The sequence below is a fragment of the Neovison vison genome, chromosome 13 (genome assembly GCF_020171115.1).
Source record: "Neovison vison isolate M4711 chromosome 13, ASM_NN_V1, whole genome shotgun sequence".
In the NCBI taxonomy this organism is placed as follows: domain Eukaryota; kingdom Metazoa; phylum Chordata; class Mammalia; order Carnivora; family Mustelidae; genus Neogale; species Neogale vison.
Genome location: NC_058103.1, coordinates 63008956 through 63023034, shown reverse-complemented (window position 1 = coordinate 63023034; position 14079 = coordinate 63008956). Strand labels below are relative to the sequence as shown.

At 50.6% G+C, this 14079-nt stretch overlaps 1 non-coding gene and 2 pseudogenes across 1 annotated transcript; all 3 read left to right on the top strand.

Annotated features, from left to right (window-relative positions):
- Window positions 1-545: 545 nt before the first annotated feature.
- On the top strand, window positions 546-862 carry LOC122893965 (annotated as a pseudogene).
- A 2536-nt stretch (window positions 863-3398) lies between these two features.
- LOC122894763 lies at window positions 3399-3562 on the top strand. Its single transcript, XR_006381833.1, has one exon. It is a non-coding gene; the product is annotated as a U1 spliceosomal RNA (small nuclear RNA).
- An 8971-nt stretch (window positions 3563-12533) lies between these two features.
- LOC122894768 lies at window positions 12534-12679 on the top strand (annotated as a pseudogene).
- The last annotated feature ends 1400 nt before the right edge of the window (window positions 12680-14079 follow it).

The window sequence follows — 14079 nt, the reverse complement described above, 5'->3', positions numbered from 1 at the left end:
TCATTATTACTCCCTCCCCGGCCCCCCGCCCCGTCCCCGGTGTCAAGAGGAGTGGGAGGGGAAGGATTCCGATCAAGCCACTCCTCTGCTCAAAACCTTTCAGTTTAGGGGTACCAGTCGGTAGAGCATGTTGATCATGATCTCAGTCGGTAGAGCATGTAGATCATGATCTCAGAGTTGTGAGTTCGACCCCCACACACACACACCACACACACCCCCCACTGGGTGTAGAGCTTCCTTTTTTTTTTTTTTTTTAAAGATTTTATTTTAAAGTAATAAGCCCGGGGGGAGATCTTGCTTAAACAAACAAACAAAGAGCAAACCAACCGACCAACCAACCTTTTGGTTCACTCGGATTGCCAGTCTTTTTTTTTTTTTTTTTTTTTAAAGATTTTATTTATTTATTTGACAGAGAGAGATCACAAGTAGATGGAGAGGCAGGCAGAGAGAGAGAGAGAGAGAGAGAGAGAGGGAAGCAGGCTCCCTGCTGAGCAGAGAGCCCGATGCGGGACTCGATCCCAGGACCCTGAGATCATGACCTGAGCCGAAGGCAGCGGCTTAACCCACTGAGCCACCCAGGCGCCCTCGGATTGCCAGTCTTAATGATCATCCCGGAGTGCAGTGGTCGCTGGAGCTTCCGGGCTGGTCTGTTCTGAGGAAAGGCTCCGCAGGCGGATGGACCCAGCCAGGGAAGACTCACACCTGAGAGGGACTACAGATGGCACTACCAGAGGTGGAAGTCCAAGTCAGGAGCGTCTGTCAGCTGTACCCAAGGTGATCTCAGCAGCAGTAAGTACCTGTGGTGGATTTCCGGGCAAAACGGAGCCGGGCCTTCTTAGCTGAGACACCAACAGCTGGCTAAAGCAGTGTTGGAACATCCAGGTAGCTGAATTCCAAGGGGAAATACAAATATTATCCACAAATATAATCCACCATTATGCGCCTGAGTGGCTCAGCGGGTTGAGTGTCTGATTCTTGATGTTAGCTCTGGTCATGATCTCAGGGTTGTGAGATCGAACCCCAGGTCCGGCTCTGCACTGGACTTGGAACCTGCGTATGCTTCTCTTTCTCCTTCTCCCACTGCCCCTCCCCTCCCTGCTCTCTTGTTCTGTCTTAATCCCCGCCCCCCACCTCCAAAAGCCATAGAAAGGTAGTCCTACAATGATTTTCAAGACCCTCATGATCTTACTCCCACCTAGTCACCTCTCTGACTTAATTTTGTCCAACCCTTCAATGTTGCTCTAGACACAGGGCCTCCTTGCTATTCACACACAGTCCTACCTGGGCCTTTGCTCTAGCTGACCTCTGTGCTCTGGATGCTTTTCCCCAGATAGCCCATGACCCACTCCCTCACCTCCTCCCAGCCTTTGCTCACAGAGCACCTTCTCAACGTAGCCTCTTCTGACCACCCAATCCACCTCACTGCCTGTGCCCCTAACTCCACTCCAGATCCCCTCTCTCTCCTCCATACTTTCTTTTCTCAGCTCCTAACACCTACCAGAGTACTTAAGTACCTATTGTGTCCATTGTCAGTATTCTCCCACTCCCTCTGCCCCTCCTACAATAGAGGAGTGCCCAGAGGCCTTTTTGTCTTTTGTCACCCATTCCCATAGTGTGCATTTATACTCAGCCAGGGGTTGTTGAATGGGCAAACTCTCCACGTCCTCCAAGAGGCAATGAGACTGCACAAGGAGGGGCCAGGAGCCAGGGTTCAGCCAGGGGGAGGTGCAGAGTTAACCTTGTTTGATCACAGAACAGGGTCTCTTCAGTTGAGAACTGTAGAACTCTCCGCCCATAACAATCCCTCCAAACTGTTTCCTGAGATCTGACCAGGCTCTAGCATAGCTTCTAGCAGCATAAGGTTCTGTCCCTAAGAGTGACCTCCCGCCTGAGAAAGGTAGACACCTCACACACAGGCCCCCAATGTATGTATGTGTATATATATATGTATGTGTGTATATGTGTGTGTGTGTGTGTGTATATATATATATATATATATATATATATTTTTTTTTAAGACTTCATTTATTTAAGAGAGTGAGTGAGCACAACAAGCAGGGGGAGCAGCAGGCAGAGGGAGAAGCAGCCTCCCCGCCAAGCCAGCAGCCCCATGCTGAACCCCACCATCCCAGGAGCCTGGAATCATGAGCTGAGCCAGAGCAGACGCCCAACCGACTGAGCCACCCAGGCGTCCCTCTTTGGGCCTTCATTAAAACGCGCTTGCAGTTGTGACCATGGGGTCTGTTAGGACTCCAAAGGATCCCTTTCAAGACCTGAGAGCCATTCCTTTGAGCTGTAATGGTGAAGGCTGGGGCCTAGGTCCCAGTCTCTGTGGGACGGTAGCCCCCCAACCTGTCAGTTCAGCTGTCAGCTAACACACACAGCTGCCCAACAGCGGTCCTCCTGAACGACCGGGTGTCACTTTTCACTTCTCCGACGGTCCCGGGCCCCCTTCGTGTCCTGCTTCCCGTCCAGCGTCCAGGTCACCTGCGCACAGATGCGGGTGGAGCTCAGCTCTTTCCCCTCCTGTCCGCAGTTCCCGAGGAAAATCTTTTTTCACCACTGTGGCTGCCGTCTGCTGCGTTCATCTTTGACAGAGTCTGAGTGGGAAAGGACCAGAGGGCACTGGGCGGGACCAGCCTGTGCGCGGGCTGCGGGGTGGGACCGCCGGGGCTCCCCGGGGACACGGGACAAGCTGCGGCAGAAGGGCACCGCGGAGCGCTTTGCTTCGTGTGCTTTCTTCACAACTCAGCGGGACGCTTTTCTTTCCCTCCCGCGTTCCGGGATCAGGCGACTGCATGTTCAGACGCCGAGTGCAACTTGGGAAGACCCCAGAAAGAAACACTGCCACTGCCCCATCTTACTGGGGCGGCTTAGCCCTTAACGCCGACCGTCAGAAAGGCCTCTCCTGAGTTTTCGACTCGGTTTGAAAATGAGTCTCGAACAGGCGAGGACAAAAAGGGGCTGAAATTTTCTTTTCGCGGAAAGGAAGGCGAGACCAAAGCCGAGTCTTGAGCCACCACCATTCCCGCAGGGCTCCGGGAGACCCCGCGTTCTGGGGTCTCCCCCCCCAGGGGCGGACACCCTCGGCATCCGCGGCCTCGGCGGCGACGAGGACGTCCGCTGTCCCAGAGCTGGGGACAGGGCTCGGGGACGTCACGACAAGGGCGTGGCGTATGCAGAGGAGCAGGCGCGCAGAGGCTGCCGGGCCCTCCCCGCCCGAGGCCGCCGGTCCCGCGTGGGGCCCGACGAAGGCGCCCGCCGTGCTGCGCGGGTGGGCGAGGGGGCGGCGGGGGTGGTGCGGGGGGCGCGGGGCGCGGGGGTGGCGGGAGGGAAGTGACCGTGTGTAAGGGGCGGGTGGGGCGCGAGGGTGCTTGGGGGGTGGCGGAGAGCAACTCATACTTACCTGGCAGGGGAGATACCATGATCACGAAGGTGGTTTTCCCAGGGCGAGGCTTATCCATTGCACTCCGGCTGTGCTGACCCCTGCGATTTCCCCAAATGTGGGAAACTCGACTGCATAATTTGTGGTAGTGGGGGACTGCGTTCGCGCTTTCCCCTGGTTTTGCTTGTCAAAAGAGAGGCTTGCGCTTTGTCGGCGTTTATCGCCTACTAGCTTTTACGTTTACTGGGGTTCCTTAATGTTCCCGACTCCTGAGTTGCTTCTATTCCCCTCTTCTACCGCCCGAAGCACACGCAGCGGAAAAAGGAACAACTACCCAAGCCCGGGGACAGGTGGGCGGGCTTCTGCAGCCGAACTGGGAGTCTCCGGTCATGGGAGGTAAGGATCCCAGTGCGCCGGGATCACGACCCCGGCCGAGGGCGGACGCCTCACCATTAACCCACCCCAGGTTCCCCTGTCTTTCTGTTTTGAGCTGATCCCGGCCGAGGGCGGACGCCTCACCATTAACCCACCCCAGGTTCCCCTGTCTTTCTGTTTTGAGCTGAGCTTTCCTAGTCAACACGGGGTTGATGGCCAGTTCTTAGTGGAAAGGAAGGGAGGAGGGAGGAGGGAGGAGGGAGGCGGCGGGGTTCTTGCAGCGGGGGAGCTTGGCGCTCCGAGTTGAAGGTGGGGAAGACCATAAGGATTATCCTCCAGAAGGTCGCTCACCCACTGAGAATCCGACACCCAAGCTGGCCAGGTAACAGGTGGCTGGGGAGGAATGGGAGACCCTTGATACGGATGCAGATTTGCTCTTCACGTAGGGCGTGAGAATTTCTTCTCAGCACAGAGACGAACATAGGCCGGAATCCAGAATCGCGTTGCAGTCTGGTTTAACGCTTTTGTCACAAAACTGCTTCTTTTCGGGGCGCCTGGGTGGCCCAGTGGGTTAAAGCCTCTGCCTTTGGCTCAGGTCATGGTCCCAGGGTCCTGGGATCGAGCCCCGCATCGGGCTCTCTGCTCAGCGGGGAGCCTGCCTCCCCCACCCCCACCGCATGCCTCTCTGCCTGCCCCGCTGCCTACTTGTGATCTCCTGTCTGTCGAATGAATGAATAAAATCTTTAAAAAAAAAAAAAAAGGGGAGGGCGCCAGGGTGGCTCAGTGGGTTAAAGCCTCTGCCTTTGGCTCAGGTCATGGTCCCAGGGTCCTGGATCGAGCCCCGCGTCGGGCTCTCTGCTCAGCAGGGAGCCTTCCTCCTCCTCTCTCTCTGCCTGCCTCTCTGCCTACTTGTGATCTCTGTCTGTCAAATAAATAAATAAATAATTTAAAAAAAAAAAGAAAAAAAGGAAAACCTGCTTCTCTTCTTTCCCTCTGTAGAGCGCATTCACGGAGTTGGCAGGAGCAATCTGGCGTTGAAAGTGGGACTGGTCTGGCGGTTCTTGATTTGAGGAATTAGGTAAAAAGTCTTGTGGCCACACAACAGGTAAGAGACGTCGAATTACTTAAATAAATAAATAAATATCGGGTGCTTGGGTGGCTCAGTCGCTCAAGGGTCTGCTCAGCTCGGGTCAGGAGCCCAGGGTCATGGGATGGATCTCTCCTTGTGCTCCCCTCTCACTGAAGAGCCTCCTGCTCCCTCTGCATCTCTGCCCCTCTTAGTGCTCTTTCACTTTCTCAAAATCTTTAAACATAAGCAAAACAAAACAAAAAAGTCTCCCTTGCTCCTTTGTATATTTCTGACCCTCTGCAATATTAAGATACTGAGTAAGAATGGGTAATATATGCTTTAAAGTCTTAGGTATGTAGGTGCCACTTTGAGACAAACAGGCTTGAGCGATGGAATGTAGAAAGGGCCCACAGTGACCCCCCCCCTCCAGGGAGGAATAGAAAGCCCATCAGGTGACCCACCTCAAAATATCTGTAGGCCCTAACTAACCAGTGGGCTACTTACAACCAGGCACAGTTAACCAAAAAAAGGGAAAATTCCATATATTACCAATACCTCTTCACCTTCCCCCCTTGAATGCAGCCCCTACCCACTGTCTCCTCAGGGACACTGTCTCCTCTGCTGTCCTGCCCTCCACTCCCTTGTGGTATATTCGATAAACTTCTCTCTCCTTTGTTCTGCCTCAGGTGAATTCTTCAACTGCCCAAGCCACCGCTTTCCACCAGAATGGTGCGCCACATTTGGGTACCCCATGTGATCTACAGAGACACCACAAGGGACAGATGAGCTATGAGGGTGGAAAAATATAGGAAGCCAGATATCTTGCAGGAGGTACGTCTTTCTCTTAAGTAATCTCTTTCTCACATAAGGACAGACGATGAATTATTATCTTGGCCTTAAGTATGGTCATCTGCAAAACTTATTTCTGTAGTTGATCTATGTTCTGCTTGTTTTTTTGTCCCTCTGGTGAACAAGTCTAAATTCTTTTGGCTTTTCCTTGTGGAATCCCATCTTTTATTATTATTTTTTTAATATCTTATTTATTTATTTGACAGAGAGAGACATCACAAGTAAGCAGAGAGGCAGGCAGAGAGAGAGGAGAAGCAGGCTCCCCACTGAGCAGAGACCCCGATGCGGGGCTCGATCCCAGGACCTTGAGACCATGACCTGAGCTGAAGGCAGAGGCTTAACCCACTGAGCCACCCAGGCGCGCCTGGAATCCCATCTTTGTGGAGAGAATTTTTCTCAAGGAAATCAGGGCTTTCGCATTTTCTGTAGTCATTTATAGGAACACTTAGAGGAAATATGTCCTACTTAGAGGGATCTATAATAATTCAATATGTAGATGATTTGCTGGTAGCCTTCCAAAGTATAGGCCAATGTGAAATGGACACTTTGGCTTTGTTACGATCCCTTGCTTCAAAGGGACATAAGGCCTCAGCAGAAACATTGAAATAATTGTGAAACTGAAGCAAACTATTTGGGACGTATTGTCAGCTAAAGTGTTACAAAGTTACAATCTCAAAGTCACCCAATTTTGCAGTAAACCAGTTTTCAAAAAAAATAAATAAATAAATAAAAATAAATCTGGTGGACCAATACCATTCAGATATTGTAGACAGTAGGTTTCCACATTTACAGAATAGGCAATACCACTGACCACACTTCCTAGATCCTGTAGTTTGATTCTTAGAACAAAATATTTATTTTATTTTATTTTTTAAAGATTTTATTTATATATTTGACAGAGAGAGAGATCACAAGTAGGTAGAGGCAGGCAGAGAGAGAGAGGAGGAAGCAGGTTCCCCGCTGTGCAAAGAGCCCGATGCAGGGCTCAATCCCAGGACCCCGGGGATCATGACCTAAGCTGAAGGCTCTGAGCCATCCAGGCACCCCCAGGACAAGGTTTTTTGTTTTTTTAAAAGATTTTATTTTATTATTTATTTAACAGAGAGAGATCACATTTAGGCAGAAAGGCAGCCAGAGAGAGAGGGGGAAGCAGGCTCCCCACTGAGCAGAGAGCCCAATGTGGGGCTTGATCCCAGACCTTGGGATCATGATCTGAGCCGAAGGCAGAGGCTCCAACCCACTGAGCCACCCAGGCGCCCCAGGACAAAATGTTTTAAAGAAATGAAATCTGCTATCATCATTCCATCAACTTTTTCCAGGTTTTTAAAAAAGATTTTATTTATTTATTTGCCAGAGAGAGATTAAGAGGGAGAGAGAGCGCAAGCAGGCAGAGCAGCAGGCAGAGGTAGAGAGAGAAGCAGGTGCCCCTGCTGAGCAGAGAGCTGGGTGCGGAACTTGATCCCAGGACCCTGGGATTATTACCTAAGCGGCAGACATTTAACTGACTGAGCCACCCAGGTGCCCCTTTTTCCAGATTTTGAGAAACTTTTCCACTTATTTTGTCATGACAGTAAAGGTGGTGCTAGTGGAGTCAACTCAAATTTTGGGACCAGACTGTAGAGTAAGGAGATAACTAAGCTGTGCCAGTGGCTGCTAGGCTTTTGGTAAAAGCTGACTGGTGTCACTTATTTGCATTCAAAGTGAAAGAAAAAACAGTGGGATTCATGCTTTCCAAGTGAAGCCAGCCCTTCAGGAGGACTGGACTATGGTTTTCAAAAGGACTTGACACCGAAGTTTTCTAGAATAACTAACATTGGTACTAAATGCAACTGAAAACGAACTGATTCCTAGTTACATCATATTTCCAATTACTTCCACTTCAAACTCTCGGCATATAGATAAGGTCAGGTTTAAGCCTGTTATGCCTGTGGAGGCCGAGAAAATTAAGGCCATCTTACCTCAAGTTTAGCTGATGTGGGAAACAGAGGGAGAAGAAAATCATTAAAATTCCTCACCTATTGACAAGCCCTTGAAACAGACCAAGTGGCTCTCCCCTGGGAACTTAACTGCCCTCACCTTGAGATTTTGCTAAGGACAATCCTAGCCTGACCAATCCCCTACCCTGACAGGTCCGACCAGAATCCTGTAAATCTACTTTAACATTTCCTTTAGGAAGCTTTATCTCTAAACCTCCAAGATAGTGTCGAGAATCATTTCCAAGTATATGACCCACTGATATACATCGAAAGGGTCTCACGAAGATTTTTATTATTGGTAATGAATAACCTTTTCCTCAGACAATAGCTAGCTCCTCAAGGTCCTTGAAACCTCGCTTCCAAAATTCCTTAGAGACTTATATCATCCATAACCCCCTTTGTCCTCACCCACCACGAAGTCCACCCCTACTCTGCCTTTAAAAACTCTGACTGTGGGGTGCCTGGGTGGCTCAGTGGGTTAAGCCACTGCCTTCAGCTCAGGTCATGATCTCAGGGTCCTGGGATCGAGTCCCACATCGGGCTCTCTGCTCAGCGGGGAGCCTGCTTCCTCCTCTCTCTCTGCCTGCCTCTCGCCTACTTGTGATCTCTCTCTCTGTGCAAATAAATAAATAAAATCTTTTTAAAAAAAATTTAAAAAAAAAAATTAAATAAAAAAAATAAAAACTCTGACTGTAATCTGGCTCGGGGTCTAAGTCCCTACTCTGCCTGTCGGGTATACCTGGGCCCAAGCTTAAGCTTGTCAAATAAACCCTCGTGTGATTGCATCAGTGCTTGGCTCCTTGGTGGTCTCCCAGAGGCAAAAACTCGGGCATAACTGTTGGGTCCATGGTCAAAGGGGTGAGACTGATACAAAGTGAAGGTCAAGCGAAGCTTTATTTCGCGCCAGGCATCGAGAATCAAACTGACTGGCCAGGGCCGTCTCTTGCAAAGAGGCCACCCCTCCCAGTCTCACAGACTAACTTTTATAGAGCAAAGGCCATGTGGTCGAGCCTGGCCACACACAGGTGGCCAATTGAATTACAATTTACCCTATAGTAGTTATTTGAACTAGCCTATCACACTCTGGTCAGAATTGGCGCCCAAAAGGCAGGGCCCTCATTCTTGGGTGGTTAGGGAGGTATTTTCTTGATTGGATGCCTCCACCTGGCTTGACTCATCCTCGTATTCTGGGCTCTGTTACCTCCCCCTGACCTGACACGTCCTGGTATATGGGCTCTGTTACCAGGGGCTGATCAGTCATATTTTACTGGTTTCCCAGACTTGTTTCTAAGTAAGTTCCGGGGGTGGGGGGCAGGGTCAATCTAAGTTTACAGCATAAACAACAAAATGGCTCGCTCTGGCTAAGTAGGTCCTTACATAACAATGCCCAAACAACGGGTCCGTGATGAAAGGAGTGAGACTGATACAAAGCGAAGGTCAAGCAGAGCTTTATTTCGTGCCAAGCATCAAGAATCAAACTGGCCAGCCAGGGTTGCACCTCTTACAGAGAGAGAGCGACCTTTCTCTGTTTCACAGGCTAGCTTTTAAGGGCAAAGGCCATGTGGTCGGGCCTGGCCAGGCACAGGTGGCCAATGAGATTGTAACACACACAGGAAACTCCACAGTGATGCTAGGTGACCAATTGAATTACAATTTACCCTAGTAGACATTTGAACCAGCCTATTACACCTTGATTAGGATTGGCGTCAAAAGGCTCCCAAAGGGCGGGGCCCATACTCCTTGGTAGCTAGGGAGACAGTATGCAATCCGCCACTGATCGGATGTCTCCACCTGGTCTGACCCATCCTTGTATCTGTGTTTTGTTACCTGAGGCTGGCTTCAGGGGCTTGTTTTTAAGTAGGTCCCCTGGGGGAGGGGAAGCAGGGACAGTTTAAGGGTTAAACAACAATGTTATTGTTTAACCTCAATGGAAGCCTCTGGCTAAAATATAGAAATATAAAATAGGTCCTTACAAAGCCCAGCAATTCAATGATTGGTGATTACTAGCAGAGCTAAAGTGAGCCATCATTTGGTAACCTTTTCTAATATAAAAGTAAAACTACTGTGTATCCAGAAAGGTACTCCAGCCCTGAATTTGACACAAAAATGTTTTGTTAACTGCCTTGATTGGAGGGCTTTTTATAGAAGAAAAGAATCTCCCTTAACTATACAAATCTGTAGGAGTAAATAAGCCCACTGGTGAGTTTCCTCTCACCTTCACTGTGGTCCTGGTTTGAGTCAATATAACTACTTACAGCTGCAAAGATAATGGTAAAGATACACCCACACGGGTGGAGACAATACTTTAAAATTCTTGAAAGACCACACTCACATAATTCTTATGCTCCAGTAATGGGTCGTGTTGGGCTGGCAGAAAGGGCTACTTAAGATGGCGAAAGTTCCCGCCACAAAACCTGAACTTGGACAGGAGAACAAAGGCCCAAGCAGGAATCTGAGACCCCCGGGCTCCAGTGGACCAATGGGACCCCGACAAGCAGGCGAGATATCCGAAGAAGGGAAACTTGTCAAAAGACCCCTGAGCTCCCCTTGAGACCCCTTAAAAGCCCCCTCATCCCGCATCAGGGTCTCTGCTCAGTGGGGAGCCTGCTTCTCCTCTCTCTCTGCCTGCCTCTCTGCTTACTTGTGATGTCTCTCTCTGTCAAATAAATAAATAAGATATTAAAAAAATAATAATAAAAGATGGGATTCCACAAGGAAAAGCCAAAAGAATTTAGACTTGTTCACCAGAGGGACAAAAAAACAAGCAGAACATAGATCAACTACAGAAATAAGTTTTGCAGATGACCATACTTAAGGCCAAGATAATAATTCATCGTCTGTCCTTATGTGAGAAAGAGATTACTTAAGAGAAAGACGTACCTCCTGCAAGATATCTGGCTTCCTATATTTTTCCACCCTCATAGCTCATCTGTCCCTTGTGGTGTCTCTGTAGATCACATGGGGTACCCAAATGTGGCGCACCATTCTGGTGGAAAGCGGTGGCTTGGGCAGTTGAAGAATTCACCTGAGGCAGAACAAAGGAGAGAGAAGTTTATCGAATATACCACAAGGGAGTGGAGGGCAGGACAGCAGAGGAGACAGTGTCCCTGAGGAGACAGTGGGTAGGGGCTGCATTCAAGGGGGGAAGGTGAAGAGGTATTGGTAATATATGGAATTTTCCCTTTTTTTGGTTAACTGTGCCTGGTTGTAAGTAGCCCACTGGTTAGTTAGGGCCTACAGATATTTTGAGGTGGGTCACCTGATGGGCTTTCTATTCCTCCCTGGAGGGGGGGGGTCACTGTGGGCCCTTTCTACATTCCATCGCTCAAGCCTGTTTGTCTCAAAGTGGCACCTACATACCTAAGACTTTAAAGCATATATTACCCATTCTTACTCAGTATCTTAATATTGCAGAGGGTCAGAAATATACAAAGGAGCAAGGGAGACTTTTTTGTTTTGTTTTGCTTATGTTTAAAGATTTTGAGAAAGTGAAAGAGCACTAAGAGGGGCAGAGATGCAGAGGGAGCAGGAGGCTCTTCAGTGAGAGGGGAGCACAAGGAGAGATCCATCCCATGACCCTGGGCTCCTGACCCGAGCTGAGCAGACCCTTGAGCGACTGAGCCACCCAAGCACCCGATATTTATTTATTTATTTAAGTAATTCGACGTCTCTTACCTGTTGTGTGGCCACAAGACTTTTTACCTAATTCCTCAAATCAAGAACCGCCAGACCAGTCCCACTTTCAACGCCAGATTGCTCCTGCCAACTCCGTGAATGCGCTCTACAGAGGGAAAGAAGAGAAGCAGGTTTTCCTTTTTTTCTTTTTTTTTTTAAATTATTTATTTATTTATTTGACAGACAGAGATCACAAGTAGGCAGAGAGGCAGGCAGAGAGAGAGGAGGAGGAAGGCTCCCTGCTGAGCAGAGAGCCCGACGCGGGGCTCGATCCCAGGACCCTGGGACCATGACCTGAGCCAAAGGCAGAGGCTTTAACCCACTGAGCCACCCTGGCGCCCTCCCCTTTTTTTTTTTTTTTAAAGATTTTATTCATTCATTCGACAGACAGGAGATCACAAGTAGGCAGCGGGGCAGGCAGAGAGGCATGCGGTGGGGGTGGGGGAGGCAGGCTCCCCGCTGAGCAGAGAGCCCGATGCGGGGCTCGATCCCAGGACCCTGGGACCATGACCTGAGCCAAAGGCAGAGGCTTTAACCCACTGGGCCACCCAGGCGCCCCGAAAAGAAGCAGTTTTGTGACAAAAGCGTTAAACCAGACTGCAACGCGATTCTGGATTCCGGCCTATGTTCGTCTCTGTGCTGAGAAGAAATTCTCACGCCCTACGTGAAGAGCAAATCTGCATCCGTATCAAGGGTCTCCCATTCCTCCCCAGCCACCTGTTACCTGGCCAGCTTGGGTGTCGGATTCTCAGTGGGTGAGCGACCTTCTGGAGGATAATCCTTATGGTCTTCCCCACCTTCAACTCGGAGCGCCAAGCTCCCCCGCTGCAAGAACCCCGCCGCCTCCCTCCTCCCTCCTCCCTCCTCCCTTCCTTTCCACTAAGAACTGGCCATCAACCCCGTGTTGACTAGGAAAGCTCAGCTCAAAACAGAAAGACAGGGGAACCTGGGGTGGGTTAATGGTGAGGCGTCCGCCCTCGGCCGGGATCAGCTCAAAACAGAAAGACAGGGGAACCTGGGGTGGGTTAATGGTGAGGCGTCCGCCCTCGGCCGGGGTCGTGATCCCGGCGCACTGGGATCCTTACCTCCCATGACCGGAGACTCCCAGTTCGGCTGCAGAAGCCCGCCCACCTGTCCCCGGGCTTGGGTAGTTGTTCCTTTTTCCGCTGCGTGTGCTTCGGGCGGTAGAAGAGGGGAATAGAAGCAACTCAGGAGTCGGGAACATTAAGGAACCCGGGCGAGGCTTATCCATTGCACTCCGGATGTGCTGACCCCTGCGATTTCCCCAAATGTGGGAAACTCGACTGCATAATTTGTGGTAGTGGGGGACTGCGTTCGCGCTTTCCCCTGGTTTTGCTTGTCAAAAGAGAGGCTTGCGCTTTGTCGGCGTTTATCGCCTACTAGCTTTTACGTTTACTGGGGTTCCTTAATGTTCCCGACTCCTGAGTTGCTTCTATTCCCCTCTTCTACCGCCGAAGCACACGCAGCGGAAAAAGGAACAACTACCCAAGCCCGGGGACAGGTGGGCGGGGCTTCTGCAGCCGAACTGGGAGTCTCCGGTCATGGGAGGTAAGGATCCCAGTGCGCCGGGATCACGACCCCGGCCGAGGGCGGACGCCTCACCATTAACCCACCCCAGGTTCCCCTGTCTTTCTGTTTTGAGCTGAGCTTTCCTAGTCAACACGGGGTTGATGGCCAGTTCTTAGTGGAAAGGAAGGGAGGAGGGAGGAGGGAGGAGGGAGGCGGCGGGGTTCTTGCAGCGGGGGAGCTTGGCGCTCCGAGTTGAAGGTGGGGAAGACCATAAGGATTATCCTCCAGAAGGTCGCTCACCCACTGAGAATCCGACACCCAAGCTGGCCAGGTAACAGGTGGCTGGGGAGGAATGGGAGACCCTTGATACGGATGCAGATTTGCTCTTCACGTAGGGCGTGAGAATTTCTTCTCAGCACAGAGACGAACATAGGCCGGAATCCAGAATCGCGTTGCAGTCTGGTTTAACGCTTTTGTCACAAAACTGCTTCTTTTCGGGGCGCCTGGGTGGCCCAGTGGGTTAAAGCCTCTGCCTTTGGCTCAGGTCATGGTCCCAGGGTCCTGGATCGAGCCCCGCATCGGGCTCTCTGCTCAGCGGGGAGCCTGCCTCCCCCACCCCCACCGCATGCCTCTCTGCCTGCCCCGCTGCCTACTTGTGATCTCCTGTCTGTCGAATGAATGAATAAAATCTTTAAAAAAAAAAAAAAAAGGGGAGGGCGCCAGGGTGGCTCAGTGGGTTAAAGCCTCTGCCTTTGGCTCAGGTCATGGTCCCAGGGTCCTGGGATCGAGCCCCGCGTCGGGCTCTCTGCTCAGCAGGGAGCCTTCCTCCTCCCTCTCTCTGCCTGCCTCTCTGCCTACTTGTGATCTCTGTCTGTCAAATAAATAAATAAATAATTTAAAAAAAAAAAAGAAAAAAAGGAAAACCTGCTTCTCTTCTTTCCCTCTGTAGAGCGCATTCACGGAGTTGGCAGGAGCAATCTGGCGTTTGAAAGTGGGACTGGTCTGGCGGTTCTTGATTTGAGGAATTAGGTAAAAAGTCTTGTGGCCACACAACAGGTAAGAGACGTCGAATTACTTAAATAAATAAATAAATATCGGGTGCTTGGTGGCTCAGTCGCTCAAGGGTCTGCTCAGCTCGGGTCAGGAGCCCAGGGTCATGGGATGGATCTCTCCTTGTGCTCCCCTCTCACTGAAGAGCCTCCTGCTCCCCTCTGCATCTC